General features: G+C 40.5%; 1 protein-coding gene across 20 annotated transcripts in view; it reads right to left on the reverse strand.

Moving 5' to 3' along the window:
* LMO7 (LIM domain 7) overlaps nt 1–17,188 on the reverse strand; it is a 128,816-nt gene that overhangs the window by 73,298 nt on the left and 38,330 nt on the right. The window lies entirely within an intron of this gene.

Here is a 17,188-nt window from a genome sequence, read left to right on the forward strand (position 1 = left end):
ACAACTTCACTCTGAGAACAAAATATACGTGCAGCACCCACTCTGCACCTGCTTCAGCATGGACCAGCCCATGAGAGAAATGCTAAAAAGGAATAAATCTAATGATATACAGAGAGATTATATAACTTGTGATCTCTTTCCACTTCATAAACAGTGGGCAATAGGCAAGAAATTCCTTCTCGTTAAGGCGGAATGCTATCAACAACAAAAGAATGTGCCCTCTTGAGCACTTGCTTCCTTCAGCTGCCAGCCAAAGGAAAAGGTACATGAAGTTAATTCATGAGCTACACACAACCCTGTCATTAAGGGTTTGTAAGTCAAGGTACTGGCATCAGAATTTCATAGTATAGATAAGCTCTGCTTTAGCAATTTAACATGCTTTAAACTTACTTTTGTGATGCATAATCACTGGATGTATCAGTTATTTCTTCATTTAAAATTCATTTTAAAAAAACCAATCTACAAAGAAAATAGCAGTTGCTTCTAATATAGAAAGTAAATGAACCCAAGAATCCCCACAACCTTTTATTTTGAAGGTCCCTAGGATTCTAGTATTTCTTATCAGTCTGTAAACATGGCTTAATTCAAGGAAAATATTTGAGCAAGGTATTCCCCATGCAGGCTGTGGGCTCTGTGTTACCACATCTGAAAAATCCAGGTGTCTCATACTGTGAAGGTTGTGCCCCAAGGCTTGATGTGATGTGCCATGGCTGCTCTGCTGCAGGGGGTGCAACACGATGGCAAACAAGGGGCACAAGATGTGGTGGAGAAGAGAGGAGGAAGCTGAGAGGGATGCAGGACAGGCAGCCTCACCTATGTCCAGGCACTGGCCCCTGCAGTGCCCAGGGAGGAGCTTCATGCTGTGAGATGAAGCCTCAGAAGGGGCATTTATTTTTCCTTTCCATTCAATGCCCCTTTTTTCTTTCCATGCAATATGGGGAAAGCTGTCTCGATGCATCAACTTTATTCAATTAATATTTGAGTGTCACATTAGTACCAAACTAGCAAGGTACTTGAAAAGGCATTGTTTCCTCTGCAGGGAAGATGCCACAGGCTACAGTCCCATTGCAAGAAGAGGAGCTACTTGCTAAACAACCAGTGTTCAGGGGACTAGGGAGTCCTAAGAAACTGGCAAGAAAGCAGCAGAGCAGAAAGAATGAGTAACTCCAGCAATGAACTAACACCAACACCAGTGAAGACAGCACGGTCTGATTGGTCTGACCAATCACCACCACAGCTCAGAGCAAACTCCCAAACCAATGGGTTATGTTAGCCACAGGACTGCAAATGAGCACACTGTAAACAAGGAAGAAGAGTCAGATTTAGAAAAATAGATGTCTACACCCTGAGAGGAACAAAAACAAAGCAGAGGAGTTGCTCGTCAGTGGATGCTTATGTGCTAAATGGCTGGCACATAAGAGAATTAATTTTGAAGGTGTTTCAGCAATTAAACCTATCAAGCATCAGCCTCCTGATAAACAGCACTTACAGCCCCAGAGAACACCCCTGCTGACAGGAGTCAAGACCGTCAGGAGTGGGTCAGAAGCAGGGAGAGATAACTTGGAAGGCAGAACACTGCTAGTTACAGTGCAGGCGTGCAGGATAAAACATGGTTCAAAATCTTCCTTCCCTCATCTCCCAAGCCAGAAGTTTGTTCAAGCCTGCCATCTTACAGGTTACTGCACCAACACCAGCTGTTCTGCAGTCAAGACCTGGAAATGACCCTCACAGCATCAAGTGACACACCCAATAGCCCCTTTATCAGGTTTGGATAGTGACACAAATCTTAAACAAATCAGCACTTCTAAATACCATCTTTGACCATCCGTATTCATAATAGTCAATCAGCAAAGCCACAGGTCTCAAAATAGCTAGCAGCCATTTTAAACTCTACCAGAATAATGAATGGGAGGTCTAATTTTAAATAACACCACAGAAATAAGTAGGGGGAAAAAAAAGACAAGCTATCAACCTCGCAATTAAGTTTATCATTAGAAATGTGAACGGGAACATTTTTCAGTGATTAATGTGCTCAAATATAGAAACTATTACACTATTCCTTTTACCAATGCAACTGTACTTTTACAAGACTAATGGTCATTGCCACTGCAGCTTCAAAGGACATACTGCAACCTGAATCTCATCACACTTCACAAAATGCTTCTATTTAAACAACCAGACCTCAAAATCCTGGAGGAGCACAACACATCAGACCTATCTCCAGGTGAAAAAAGTCACTGACAAGATGTGCTTAAGAGAAAAAGATTCATGCTTGCACCCATCATCCTCCTCTGCCACCAAGGTGTTCTCAATCTCTGTAAACATGAGCAGGCCATTTAAATTTAAGAAAGAAACAAATGAGCAGAGAAAAAGGATTATGAGGATAAGGGTTGATGGGGGACTTCAGACAAACTGGAGAATTTGATTCCATTTGTCTTGGGCTGCAATGCAGAATGTGACCAAAAGTATGTATTCTACTTTCAAACCAAGGCACATTATACTAATAAAGTGGATCACGAAAGGCAATACTGGTGCCACCTATCAGCACAAGAGAAGCAAAACCAGAAGAGGAGAGAAGAGCTGCCCATTTCAAAAGCAAGGATTCATCACTGCAGAGATCAAATACATTTTGGGTAAAATCATCAAGTTAATTTATGTTCATGTTATTAAGAGAACTCAATCACTGCATTTCCCTTAGCATCTGAAGTTGGAATAAGCATCATAGAATTACGGGTTTCAAATCACAAGAAAAATAAAGCCTGAAGTCTAAACCACAAAATTCAAGAGTAATTCATTTCTGGTATGTCATTACTACTTCTAAGTGTCTTAGTGAGAGGGGGTGGGGAGGTCTGAAAGAGACTCTGGGAAGGGCTGTTTTTTTCACCAAATGGTGTGCACGATAGAACTGCAGAGCATTTCAAATGTTCCTAGCATGGCTTGAGTTTTCCACATGCTGTACAAACTTAAACTAGATGCACAACATAGAACACTGACAAGGCAGAGCTATTACTCCTCAGTATTCCATTTTTGCCTCAAACTTCAAAGTGAACCGCACCCAAAACCTCTGCAAAGTCATAACATGGAGACACGGAGCTGCCAGTGGGCAGCAGGGCATCCACAAGCAGGCTTTAAAATACTGCTGCTCGGGGAAAAGACAAAAAATACAATACTCCTTCAGCCCTGTACCTGACCTTCTGGTCCTCATGGGGCATCCCTAGACACAAACCCTTCCCTCTGCCTGTTGTTAAAACATTTCCCTCTAACCAATGCCTTGAAGGAGCCAAGATGTCATCTCTACACTGAAAATGAGACTGTGGACTGAAAATCCACACCCTCACTCCAACATCTGAGAAGAGCAGGACTGCCTGGCACTCCTGCAACTCCACGAGGAAAGAGCTGAGTCTTTACTCTCCTTCACTGGCTGTTCCTCAGTGCTGCTCCTGCTCCAAGGCCAGGGGCAGGGAGGCTGTGCCAGAGCAGGTGAATGTGAGGGGAAGAGCAGGGCCACTGCTGCAGGGCTCCCCATTGCCGTCACTATCCTCCAGACAACAAAGAAGAAAGAAGCTGATAACTGTGGGGAAACACAAGAATATGAACACCTCCCTTTAAAAATAACAATTTTAAAGAGCAACTTTATAAAAGGGAAAAAAAAAAAAAAAGAAGCAGTGGACAGTGGTTCTGTATCAGAACCTGTATCTGTGATCAGTTCCTAATCTGTGTCACCTTAGCAAGAAGTTGAAAAGAAAGACAGAGAGCATTGGTGGGGTGCTGGTTTTGGGGAAGTACAGAGGTTCCTCAACACATAAAGAACTGAGGAATAAGAGCACTTCTAAGCCAGAAAAAAATAAACCAGCATGAGAAACAGGTAAGCAAGCAAAAAGACAAAGGATGCCCAAAGGATCAAGAAGAGGCTGACTTTAAGTACGAAGAAAACCCTAAAGCCACCTACCTGAGAAGGGACATAGAGTGTGGAGTGTGTAAAACAAAACAAAAATCTTAAAATGTCTAAAATAAAAGTTAGTAACAGAAGTCTCCCCATAAGAACACGTAAATACCATCTTATTTTGACTAGTTACATGCAATGTAACATCACACTAAATGTGACTTGTGTAATAGAGCTGCAATTTTATTTTAAAAAAAACAACATCATGATTATCTGGGTGGGGCAGGAATATTAATTTTAAAAAGTGTGTAAATACATTTGCTTTCTTTAGGGTGCAGTCATGCTGTGTGGTAAGTCTGGTCTTCTCCCCAGTTAACTGTTTTCTCTGAATCCCTGCATATGCTCCATAACACAATGAAATCTCGTAGGCATACAAGTTATGGCACATCTTTCAAATCACTTGGCAACAGGGAGAAAAACAACTTAATTAACATGGCATTTTTCTGTTTTTCCTGGGTGCACCAGCCAATAAGAGACAGTACTCTAGGTACTCTAGGTTGTCTCTTATTCTGATATAAACATTATTTCAGTCAAACCTCTTATTTCTACTGCTATGCAAGCTCTAGTATGGAGGGGAAAGCTGGGGAGGAGGGTGCTTGGGTGGGTTTTTCTGGGTTTTGGGGAGGATTTAAAGCAGTTATTTTCACTGTGTGAAGGGGATGCTTGCACTAAGTGTTACATCATCATCCAGACTATGATTTGGTGCCAGAAGTTGTTTCCAGGCTTTCAAACTTTAAAAAAAAAAAAAAGCCACCAAATACCTGTACTGCCTAGCAACAATAACTTTTGGCATTTTAACAGACTGATGCTTTTTTTTTTTGCCCACAGAATTGTAAAAATCATTTGAGTAGATCACATTTAACAGGCATTTTTCCTTAGTACTGCACTTATCAAGACATTTAGTCATCTTGAAAGCTGTCTCCTTCAACTCCACATTCATGACAAACCCTCTTTATTGGCACCCTCACTCCCTTAACTAAGGGCAATTTCCATTTAAAAAAAAACCCTCATTTTCTTGAAGCAGAAAATATCTTCCATAGGCGCAGCATTATACCATCCACTCAAGGTGGCTCAAATCAGTTTGATGCAGAATTTAGAGCTGCATTTGGCAGCAGCATCACTGCACAGCTACGCATTGTTGATGTTCAGAGGTGGGGTGAAAGGCAAGGGCCCAGAGCAGGAGCTGGCTGAACGAGTTGGGCGACCTGCTCTTCCTCGGAGGCGCGTTTCGGTCATTAGCTCTGGCTGCGGCTGCAGTGGGGGCAGCAGCGCCAGAGGAGAGCAGGGAGAAGCTGAGCACAAACCCTGTGGGCTCACCACAGGCCTGGGAGCCAGGAACTCCCCATTACCACCTTGGCCTTGACTGGCAGGATGTTTAATGCCCATTACCCACCCTGCCCAGCTGTAATGTGTGATCCCAGCTCCCTGTATTTCTCTGAAGGTCAAGGTTTCAACCTTGAACCAAATGCAGGAGGAGGAGCGGATAGGATACCTAAACTGTTTTTCTCCTCCCTTTTTTGGCCCAAAACTAAAAATAGTAATTAAAATAATCATCTTGCAGACATAATTTGACTTAGAGTGACCTCAGGGCTTCTGTTCAGTAAATTATCCCACCTATAACAGAGTGCACAGAGCACTGTGTTGGCCAAAGATCAGAAACTGCATTAATTGCTTTGCCACTCCCCTCTGTGCACCCTTCATTGCTTTTCCACACTGGGTAAAACAATAAATTTCTGTTATCCTTGACACAGGGATTCCCTGCTCCAGCTCTCTGCATGATTACAGATACTAAATCTTTAATGATTCACTGCCAGCTTTCCTCTCAGAAAGCAGGTGCTCCTGCTGTGAGAAGGCAGGAATGAAACTTTGTGCACAAACTTTGTGGTTTCCTAGGTGCTGTATCAGTAGCTGTGGATCAGCCAGGAAGAGGAAGAGCATTCCCCTTCCCCATTGCAACCATTATGGAAACCACATTTTGAAGCAGTCTTAGGGAAAGAATCATTTTGCTTTCAGACTAAAAGGTCCATCTGTCTCCTAAACCCCAATTCCATCTGCAGTGACTGCAGCTGGTTATAGGTCTCTGGACAACCAAGGTGTGTATTGAAGGATCTTCCCCAAAACGTGGTATTCAGGTCTTGGCACTGCCCACCACCATGTGTAATGGCCAGCAAAAGGCACCTCTGCTCAGCCCACCCCATTGCCTGCAACCTCTTGCAGCACTGACCTCCACAGCTTCTTTACAATGGGAGCAATTAGATTAAAGAAATCACACAAGTGGGTTGTTGGGTTTTTAAAACAGGACTTCTGAGTTGGCAGCTTTTAAGGTGTTTAACATAAGAAAGTACCAACTGTTTTCAATGACTTGAAATGCCTCCCAGGCTCACATCTCTAGCTGTGCTACAGCATAACCTTCACTGTGACATTACAGACATACATCACAGCAACAACATGTACCAAATGAGCTTTTTATTGATAAGAGAGTGAGTATCAGGTTGTAAACTGCAGGTGTGTCTCTGGGATGTCACTGCAACCAAATAAGGCAATCTGGAATGGAGAAGGGCAAAAGTACAGCATGTTGGCAGACAAGCCTTGTTAATAGAGCTCATCCACTCACAGGCAATCTTACTGTAGGGAAAGTATAGGTTTGGAAAGTCAGTATGGAAGAACTAGCCTGGGCTATTTCCTTGTTTAGACAAGCCTTAACTTTCCCACCAGTTAGTTGCATTCCAGTCAAAGTCAAGGGAAAAAAACTTCAAGAGATATGCTTTACACCCCGAACAGTTTATACAAAACAGACTGTGCAAGGAAAGTGTGCTGAATACTCCAATGCCAAGTCACCCCACTAGAACTGGAATGATAGTAATCCACTTAAAGGTGAAACTCCCCTGAAGCCTAATGAGTAATAAAAGAAGTAAAGACCTCTTGTTCTGAAACATGAAGTTTTGGCAGAGGTAGCCTTCCTCCTCCACCCCTTTTTTTTTTTTTATTTGTATACATAAGTTTTTTTTTGTTTTGCTCACACAGGTTAACAATTTGATATAGGGGAAATTCAGCTTCTTCATTCAAGTCACACAGGAACTGAAACAGAGCCTCAGGTGAGGATTCATGTAACCTCTGATTTTTGGACAATTATTTTGTACTTCATTCTTCCTAAGAGAGCATTTGGAAGTTTCCTCTAACTTTGCTTCCCTCAAGAGCCAGACATCTTTTATTTCTTAACAGGAGCATGTTAGTACTGCATCTAATCCTTCCTGCCCTACATGGGCTTATCCCATGCTGCAGAGAAGCTTTCCCAGCAGCCTGGATAGATGAGTTGTTTTGGAGGTGACCTGCCTTGGAGCCCACCTGAACCCCTGCATCAGTACCAGGCCTGCTCATGCCCCTCCCCATCCTCCTGCCACGCAGACAGCAGGCTTGGCCAGCCCAGCTGGAGCACCCTGCACTTGGCAGCACTTGCTGCTGGTGTTGTTGTTCATAGTTCTTCCACCCAGCTCAGGAGGAGGGTGATTCAGCACAGACACATGGGCGCGGAGGTGTTCAGACAGGCGCTGGGAGATGTGCTGTGAGGGTTCTGTACCAAGCACAAGGGTAAATAGCACAGCTGCACAGCTCCACCAGCATAGCACAGGGAAAGGCAGCACTGCTGCAGTGAACATCTGCTTTCTTGGAAAACTGCCCTGGATTTTAAACACCTCGCATTGATAAATATCTGACAAGCCAGAGATGGGGGGCAGGGGGGGAAAGTCTCCAGTGCTCACCTTATGAAAGTTTAACACAAAAAAAAACCACTGAGTGCTGCAAGGAATCTCAAATCTTCACTTCCTTGGCAAAGGAAGGAGAAATCAGATTATGAATGTCACAAGTATGAGTTACTTCTACATGGTTGACATTTTTTTTCCAGTTAGGAAGGAATGTTTCTTGACAAACAAAGACTCAGTCATCAGTTACTTCAGAAATAAAAATAGCATATAAACAGAGTATACCACAGATTACAGCTGATTGAATTGATAAATGGAAATTTCTTGCAGTTCATTTGGCAATCATATTTATGTATTTTGTTAAGTGACAGCAAGCTGAGGCAAAAGGAGTAATATTTTTTTCAGAGCTTTGGTTTAGAGCAGGAAGAAGGATGAAAGCTTTCCATATTAGAAAGTTCTTGCTGCCAATCATATCACTATATAGTCAGTTGACAAGATTTTTAAAAACTAATTAATTAGTTAGGATTTTGACATCTCATCCTAGTAATACTCTAACAGCATTGGTTTGGAAGATTGGGTCTCATTTGAAGCATCCCAAAATACTGCTTTTGATTCAGAGATCAACCAGCAAGCACAGCACTTATTGTCTCCATGACAAGAGCTCAGGACAAGTAGCTGAACCACCATTTCTTAGTGTCTGCATTCATACACTTCCTCCTCACTTACGCCTCCTAGACACATCTCACTTCACCATCACTCACCTAAAAACCTGTCAACTTCAACCTCATGTCTGGGTTTCACTCTGCCTGATCAATGTCTTGAGCAGCTACTAAAAACTTCACAAAGAGTTTGCATCAACCTCCTCTTTCTCCACACCCTACATTTCAAAGTGTTCAGGCAGCAACAGAAAACAATTAAAGGAAATTCAGAGCTAAGGCTGAAATGTACCATATGTTTTCAAGCATAGGGGCACAAAACATCAGTAAACCACTGCTGATATTACATACTCCCACTATCAGGCATTGAAAGACTACAGAACAATGTCATCTCTAGCTATTAATAACCATACTTCCTTTCTAGCACACAATCCCTTTTTCTTAATTGTCTGCTAGAGGTATTTCCATACAGGCCACATTCCTCTTTCCCGGAATACAGCAAAAAGAGCACCAAAAATAATTTATAGTCCCATATACATTCCTATCAGGTCTTGCATTATTCCTGACATTTGCTAATTTACCTTTTTTTTTTTTTTTTTTTTTTTTTTGTCATTTACAGTGTGGTCAGCGAGAGAACTGATTGAAAGTCAAGATTTCCTCCCCACCATACTATGACTTGCTTATTAACATCAGCACTGAAGACACTAAAGCTCTCACTAAGCACACTCTACTGTCTTTAGGTATAGAACTGAAGCAATGTAAAGAATGCTTTGTAAAGAACTCTTGTGAAGTCCAAAATCTGTCACATTAAAAATTTCTTATAAAAGAAGCACGACTTTTTAAAACTTAACTACTTAAAAATCAGATTTCTACAATGCTTCATAAATTTACAAAAACGTAAAAATAAAAAACCAACTTTTTTTTGCTTTTCTATTTAAACAGAATTTTTATCCCAGTTACTGTAGCCATCATGTTCCCAAACTGGAAGAAACATCTGCTTAGGAGTTTGAAATAATGTAAAATTCAGAAGTTACAGTTGCCAATGGAAACACAGTTACTAATTTCCAATTGCAATTTTCTGAGCACTGACAAAATCTTACTAAAATACATTAAGTAAGAAATTTAACACTATTTGATGACCATATTTAAATACAGTAGTGTGTTAATTCCCAGGTGAAAAGATTTCTATCTCATACTAATAACATGGGATCATAGAGTGGTTTGGGTTGAAAAGGACCTTAAAGATAATCTTAGTCCAACCTCCCTGCAGTGAACAGTGCCATCTTCAACCAGACCAGGTTGCTCAGAGCCTCATCCAACCAGACTTTGAACGTTCCCAGGGATGAAGCATCCACCATCTCTCTGGAAAAGCTGTTCCAATGCCTCACCACCCTCACAGTAAAGAATTTCTTCCTTACACCTAATCTAAATCCTCTTTTTATTTAAAACTATTACCTTTTGTCATATGACAACAGTTTGTTCTAAAATGTTTGTCCTTATCTTTTGCACAACCTTCCTTTAAATATTGAGACCTGGAGCCTTCTCTTCCCAGTCTCTAAGCCTGTCTTCATAGGAGAGGTGTTCCAGCCACTTAGCATTTTTGTGACCTTTCTCTGAACCTGCTCCAGCAGGTCCATGTCCTTATAGCTGGGTGCAGCCCTGCAGGTGGGTCTCACAGAGCAGAGCAGAGGGGCAGAATCCCCTCCCTGCCCTGCTGCCCACACTGCTCTGGATGCAGCCCAGGACACCTTTGGTTTCTGAGCTGGGAGTGCCCATGGCTGGGTCATGTCCAGCCTCTCACCCAGAAGCACCCCCAAATCCTTCTCTGCAGGGCTGCTCTTATTTCTTACCTTACAGGGGAGTACACCAACCCAGGTGCAGCACCCTGCATGTGGCCTTGTTAAGTCTTCTGAGATTCCCATGGGCCCACTTCTGGAGCTTGTCCAGGTCGCCATGGATGGCATCCCATCTTTATGTGTGTCAACTGCACCACTCACTTTGGTGTCATCTGCAGATTTGTTGAGAGTGCTCTCAATCCCTCTGTGTCATTGATGAAGACATTAAACAGAACCTGTCCAAGCAAGAATCTCTAAGGGATGTCCCCAGTATCTCTCTGGACATTAACTATGACCACTACCCTCTCCTTGCAATTGTCCAACCCTATCCACCAAATAATCCACCTTTCAAATCTCTCTGTCCAGTTTGGACAGAAGGATGTTGAGGGGCACTGTACCAAAGGCTTGACAGAAGGCCAGGTGACATCTGCATTCCTTCCCTTGTCCACTGATGCGGTCACTCCATTACAGAAGGCCAGTGGGTTGGTCAGATAGGACTTACCCTTGGCTGTCCCAAATCACATCCCTGCTCACTGTGTTCCTTAGAAGAGCTTTCAGGAGGAGCTGTTCCATGATCTAAACAGGCACAGGGATGAGGCTGATGGGTCACTGGTTCCCAGGGCCATCCTTCCTACCTTTTTCAGAGATGGGCTCAGTGTTTCCTTTTCACCACAAATCTCTTGCTTCCCACAAGAAAAAGGAAAACAACAGTTTGGGGAAGTTTTTTTGGTTTTTTTTTACCTTCAGCATAAGAAGAATATTGAACAAGAAAATAACAACTATAAAGAGGAACCTGTCCTCATTCCTACTATCCAAAGTGCTCCTGAGCCTATATTAAACATATAAACTGCCTTGGATGCAGGCATCAGTTTGAGGAGGTCATACCCACTTTCACTTTCTTCCTCTTTGGTTTTAAATATATTGAAGTTCATTCATTATAAAAAATCAATTGCTACTGCAAAACAGAAGTTTTCCCTAGTAAGGATTGTGCCAAGTAATAAGTCTCCTAAAATACTCGTCTTTCTGAATTTCCCAAAAACTTGCTGAGCATAGTCACCCAGAAAACAGGTAATGATAGCTCTGTTTTTGTTTACACATTTAAACTAACAAGTTTCCAGAAAAATACAGGTATCACCTTGCGCCTTGCCTTATAAAAACAATACCAGACTAATTAAAACAGCAACTTTTATATAGCTTACTCCATGTATTTGTGTACTTGCCCTCATTTTTCATCAGGCATGGAAAACAGAAGTTTCTTTATAATCATTTTCTCATAGCAGACAAGATACCATTATTACTACTGTAGTCCCTACTAGTCGAATTTAAAGAATGGGAATTTAAGATGAAAAAATAATTATTAAAAATATATATAATGCAAGAAGACAGAAAGGATGTACCAATATAAAGACTATACCAAAGACTAGAAAGTGAGCAGCAAGAGAAAATAATGAGCATGAAAGAATGAACTTTGGAAGTAGAGGTGCTTTGAAAAAAGAATAATTAATTTAAATCAAACTAAGCCTCTCATATCATTAGATTTCTTAAATTTAAGTGGAAAAACAACTAATTAGATTCTAAGTAACCTAGAGATGGAAGTTTGTAGCCAAGTCCTAAATAAAACATACAATTGAACTAATATGCACAAGTGTGAACTTTGCCTGAAAAATCATTTTGAAAGCGTCTTTATAATAAAGTAAAAATGTCATCTAGATGCCATTCCCCTACAACACAAGGGGAAAAAAACCACACCATCAAAAAATCCCATCACCCTGTCGAGAAAATTTTCCCACAGAAAAGGAAATTTTGGCCAGCTCTCCTTGATGACAAAAGATAAGGAAATACCAGGGCGGCTCCATGGTTTGCAAAATGTTCGGCACAAAGGCACAGAAAAATATTTTTATTTTTTTATGTTCTCCACCCCTTTCTTTATCTCCCCTTTGAGTTTAGCTTTCTATCCTATTTCTCTCTTTTTGCCTTTATTATTTCCTCCTTTCCTGGTTTAGAAGGCACACAGCAAAGACCTAAGTAACACTGTTTCAGGTGGCTGCCTTGGTGCAAGTGGTATTAATACCTCCTGATAATTTCAATAAACACCTTTTAGAATGGTGTCATATTAACATTGCATTAAAGATCAGCAATGATGTTTGAGTAGCAGATGTCAGAAGGATTTGTTTCCTGTTGAATCAGGAAAACAAATGTTTGAAAAAAATCTGCATGGAAAAGCATCAAGATGCCCTCCACCCTAAAGGAACCCTAATTCCCCACTAGAAAAAAAAAAATCCCATTCCACAGTATTTCAGATGAACATTTTCAAACCTGGGACTGCCTAGAGATGTGCAGCTTTCTTTGTGTGGGTGACTAGGAGACAAAAATTCATTTAAAAAATATCCCTTTTTCAAAGCTGAAGAACTTTATGAAGATGACATTTTGTGTTCATGTTCATCCAGCACTCACACTGAAGATTGATTGAGTTAGCAACATCTCACCTTGTTTGAAATCACAGGCCAACTTGAAACCAAAGTGCTAATGTATTTTCATTTACAGCTCTGAAAAACCCACAGTTTTCTATTCTGCCCTGTTGTACGATCACAGCCCTCATGTCTCTGATGTGAGAAAAAGCTTCCCAACCACAGTGCAAAGCATTGCACTTCCACCTCATTCACAGGAGCTGCAAGCAAAAATAGATGGTCTTAGAAGACTAAACTGGGATATTGCAAGGCAAAAATTGGTATAAGCAAAATTTCCATTCACTACCCCTGTCCCTCTCCAAAGGGGACACTGGCTCTTACCTCAGAATTTGCTTCACCACCTGGTGTCAGCTGGAAACATACCTTAACTAAAATTGTCTTGCTGAAGAATGTACACTTATTCCTCCTGAGCAACAAGCAGTGTATTATTCTGACAGATATACTCAGCTTGCATAAACAATACATAACTCATTCATCTTCCCATTGTCTCATGGCATCTTTATGATTCTCTGTGTTCAGCCAGCTGAGATGAAAACAGGAGGTTTTTGGGGAAGAATGGTGCTGCAACCAGAGATGCACCCCTGAAACTGCTCAGCAAAGCCCTGCTGGAAAATATGTCATCAAACCACAAAATCTTCCCCCTCGTGTGATTATATTCACCTCACCTTCACATGCTGGGATTCAAACAGGAAACTCTGTATTTTTGAGAAAAAATATTTCCTCTGGGTTGCTTTTGTTAAACGTTCATTTTATTTTTACCACCCCTACTGAAGAAGTCTACCCAAGAAGTCTAACAAAAATAATTTAGCAGGATCTGATCCTAGCAAGATTTATCAACTAATTTTCTTTAAACGCTATGTCTGTTTCACGCAAATAAGGACCAGAAAAAGTGGATCTTTAAAATAAGAAAGTTCAGTCTGCACTTTTTCTACTGTTCATAATGAAATCTCAGCTTTCACAACCCTCTCACCTTTCTGTTACCCTTCCCAAATCCCCCAGAAATGCCTGAGGGCTTCAGAACCTGCTACTCTCTACTGGTTTGCTGTACTGGGAAAAAAATATGTGAACTGCTCTTTTTACAATCTGTGTATTTTAGTCTGAAATATAATCAGAAAATAATTTTATTTTTTCAGAAACTATTTTAGTGCAAATGTCCTAAATGGCATTTTTTAAAAAATAGTCAAAATTAAGGCAAAAATCCCAACAACCACCTCCAAGTTCACTCCCTTCAGGAAATTTGTGGGAACATGGCTGGCTCTAAAATCTGCCATGTGCTGTTCAAAATCAATCTGCTGCAAAAAGCAACTTTCTGCAACTCCTGTTGGAGCTGGAGCTCTGCAGCCTGCAGCTGGCACAACTCACTGTCCAGGAAACCACCGTAAGAGCTGCATGGACATTTCCTCAGTCCCCTGTCCTGACCACAGCTTCCCTACAGCCACTCTGGCACTGGCCCTACTCCCAGCAGCTCTGTTTTCCAAACTGGAACAGAAGGGAGCAGGCAAATGCATCTAAGACAAAGCCTGCATCTCACCCACATGCCTCAGGAGAGAGCTGGAACAGTGAGGCTGCAGCAAAAAGTTGTTATATGGATACCAAGTTATAGCCAGAGCCAACTCTTCTTCCCAAGGAGTTCTTACAAACCCTCCCACACAAGCTGCAGCCCAGATTTCCCATGCCATGCCAAACAGAGGAGAAGTTTAATCAGTATTTTGAACTTTCCTGGTACCAGTTAAGCATTTTTCATTAACTGAATGCCAAGTTTCATTTCAGTATTTAATCCTCAAAACACATGTATTTATTTTTCCATTCCATCATGATTAGACCTGAACCACTGCAATCCACACCTAAAAATCACTAGGCAGCAGTATAATCAAACTAAAGGTAAAAGCTAAGGCTTGATCTGAGTTGTGCAAAATGTTCCTACTAATATAAAGTCTCTATTAGATCTTATGATAAGCAAGGTGTCATAAAAGAAAACAAGACATATCAATAATGCATTGACTTCATTAAAAGCAGCACCTCACACTAATGCAATACAAAAAAAGCTCTAGCACACAACATTCCATATAGAACAGAATATTTCATTATTCCTATAGGCCTTGACTTACTATTTTGCTCAAACAGTTTGTTTTCAAAATAACCATGAACTCAGAGAAGTGAGATAAAAAACTTTTCTGGAGATTCAACCAAAGACATCTATTCAACACTGTATTTCTGCTGAAAAATCCTGTCAAATAGTTGAAGTGAACACAATGCTTAAACAACATACTTATATGGAAATAAAATATATTAACTCCCTAGGGAGCAAAATCAAATTCAAGGAATTCCTAGAGGGGAAGAAAAACAAAGGGGAGGGGAAGCAGGGGGAAGAGAAACAAGATGTCTTTCAAAGCATTTGTTTCCTTCTGATAATCAGACTGCCACAGAACTCTCAAAACCATGGGGGGTTTGTTTCCTTTGAATAAGAAAAGTCAGGAGAGAAATGGATGCTAATTAGGCAATAAAGGCATAAAATGTTTTCGAAATGGATGTCAGGATATGAGTCTAGGGGAGCATGAAGACAGAACAGGAAAAGATCTTCCTTTTAGAAAAAAAAAATCTCTCAATATTAACATTTTCATCTGGATAAAAAAAAAAAAAAAAACCAAAAACCACACAGAAAAAAAAAAGAGAAAAATGAGAAACATAAATTCACCCCTTCTAACAGTGATTTCTATATCCCATGAAAGCTTGCTGGGGAGCAATTAGTGTGAGATTTAAAGGCATTGAAGACAGCAAAAGTGAGAGCCACAGAAGTATATGTAGCATTTATGAAGCCACAGAAAATACTAGAAGTACATTTGTGGGAGAAACAACTTAAAAGCAATGAAAATATTTCCAGAACATATCAAGCAAACCTACCACTGAATTTCCTAGTAAGCTTTTTTTATCTCTAAATTCTATCTTTCAACCACAGTATCCTGAGTCAGCCAGGTATCAATGTCTGCTTTCTTATAAATGTGAATCTCCATACTTTTTAGTTTAGTTGGGATGAAACCTGGGCTCTTCAAAGCTGGTATAACTGAGGAGGTTCCTCTCAAGTCTGTGAAAACCACTCCTCCACTATTGTCACCATAAGCACCATCTTCTGAATCCATCCCAATATGGTCTTCATAATTGTTGTCTTTTGAAACTGAAGTGTTGATGGAAAACCTTTTCCACAGGTTAACACAAAACATCAGCTCTCTCAATTACTATCTTTAGGTTGTATTTTAGCAATAACATTGGGTGAGCCTGATTTACAAGAATCATTCACGTTTTTGCCTCTATTTTTAAAGACTTGTAGGAACTGGAAACAACTTCAAGAAACAATAATACACTACAAGGAAGATATAAATTACGCACCAAATGAATACTCTGCATTTTTACATTTGGAAATAAAAATGCATATAAAAACAAGAGTGCTTGCAGTTATGATTCAAGACAATACTTAAATCACCACAAAAATGAAATCTAGCTTATGGTTTTCTGATTTGAATCTAATGGCTACTTCAGAGGCCGTGTAGGCAATCAAACCACTGATCAAATAACTGTGTTGTCCTCCTCAGGATTATTTTGGTTTCATTTGAATTCTTTTTTATATGCCTCACAGGAAAAGAATGTGCAGCAGTCTTGTTTGCAAGCCTAAATACCTGAGCTTGTCTGGGACAAAGGCAAATAATACTTTCTACATTCATTTGATGTGGAAATGAAGATTCTCAGCTTGTGCAACAACTTATAGCAATTTAACCTAATTTTATGACCTCCAGTCAAGTTAGCTACACTTATTCTCTAATGAGCTATATGGCTGACCAGCAAAAGCCAATGTTTCTTGGCTCATACCAATAAAACATGTAAATAGAAGTATCTAGAGAAGTTTTGCATTCTACTCCTACTAAGAAACCAGGTAATTTTCTCTAATGTTGAGCTTGCATGTTATCATAAAGTGGGAGCTTCAATTTGTCACAGGAACCATGCATATGTCCCTGTTCACCTTGGATCTTTTAATATGGGACCAGGAGTTTTTGTGGCAGGACTAAATAGTCTTTACCCTCTAGATGACATAAATAGCCAACAATCTTGACATTGTGAAAAAAATGATGAAGGAATTCTTTGAATTAATTCACAAAAGGGTTTCTGATGCTAAATGGCAGCAAAACTTATCCTAGTCTCTGGGAAGCAAATTTTCCAAACCATACAGAAAATCTTTTACATTTCCTGTGAAAATTATGACATACATCTCCCACCTCTACCCCCAGCAATGTGACTTACAGCCAAAACATTGGCAAATTCCTCAGCTGAAACCTGAGAAGAGATCTTTGCATCAGAGTTATTTTAATGCAACCAAAGCTTTGCTGTGGGTAGAGTGAAACAGGTCCTAAAAATACTTCAACTACACAGAGTATTTCCTACTCTGCCCATTCCCTAAGAAAGGGATATCAGAAGTGGCTTCTGAATGTAAGATAGGATGGTGGCCTTTAAATGGAGACAAGTACTGCCACAGAGGTTTGTGCACAGGAGCCAGTGCTGGACACATCTGGGGATGATGAAGCTTCATGCAGTGACAGGG

Source organism: Erithacus rubecula (genome assembly GCF_903797595.1).
Source record: "Erithacus rubecula genome assembly, chromosome: 1".
Lineage (NCBI taxonomy): Eukaryota > Metazoa > Chordata > Aves > Passeriformes > Muscicapidae > Erithacus > Erithacus rubecula.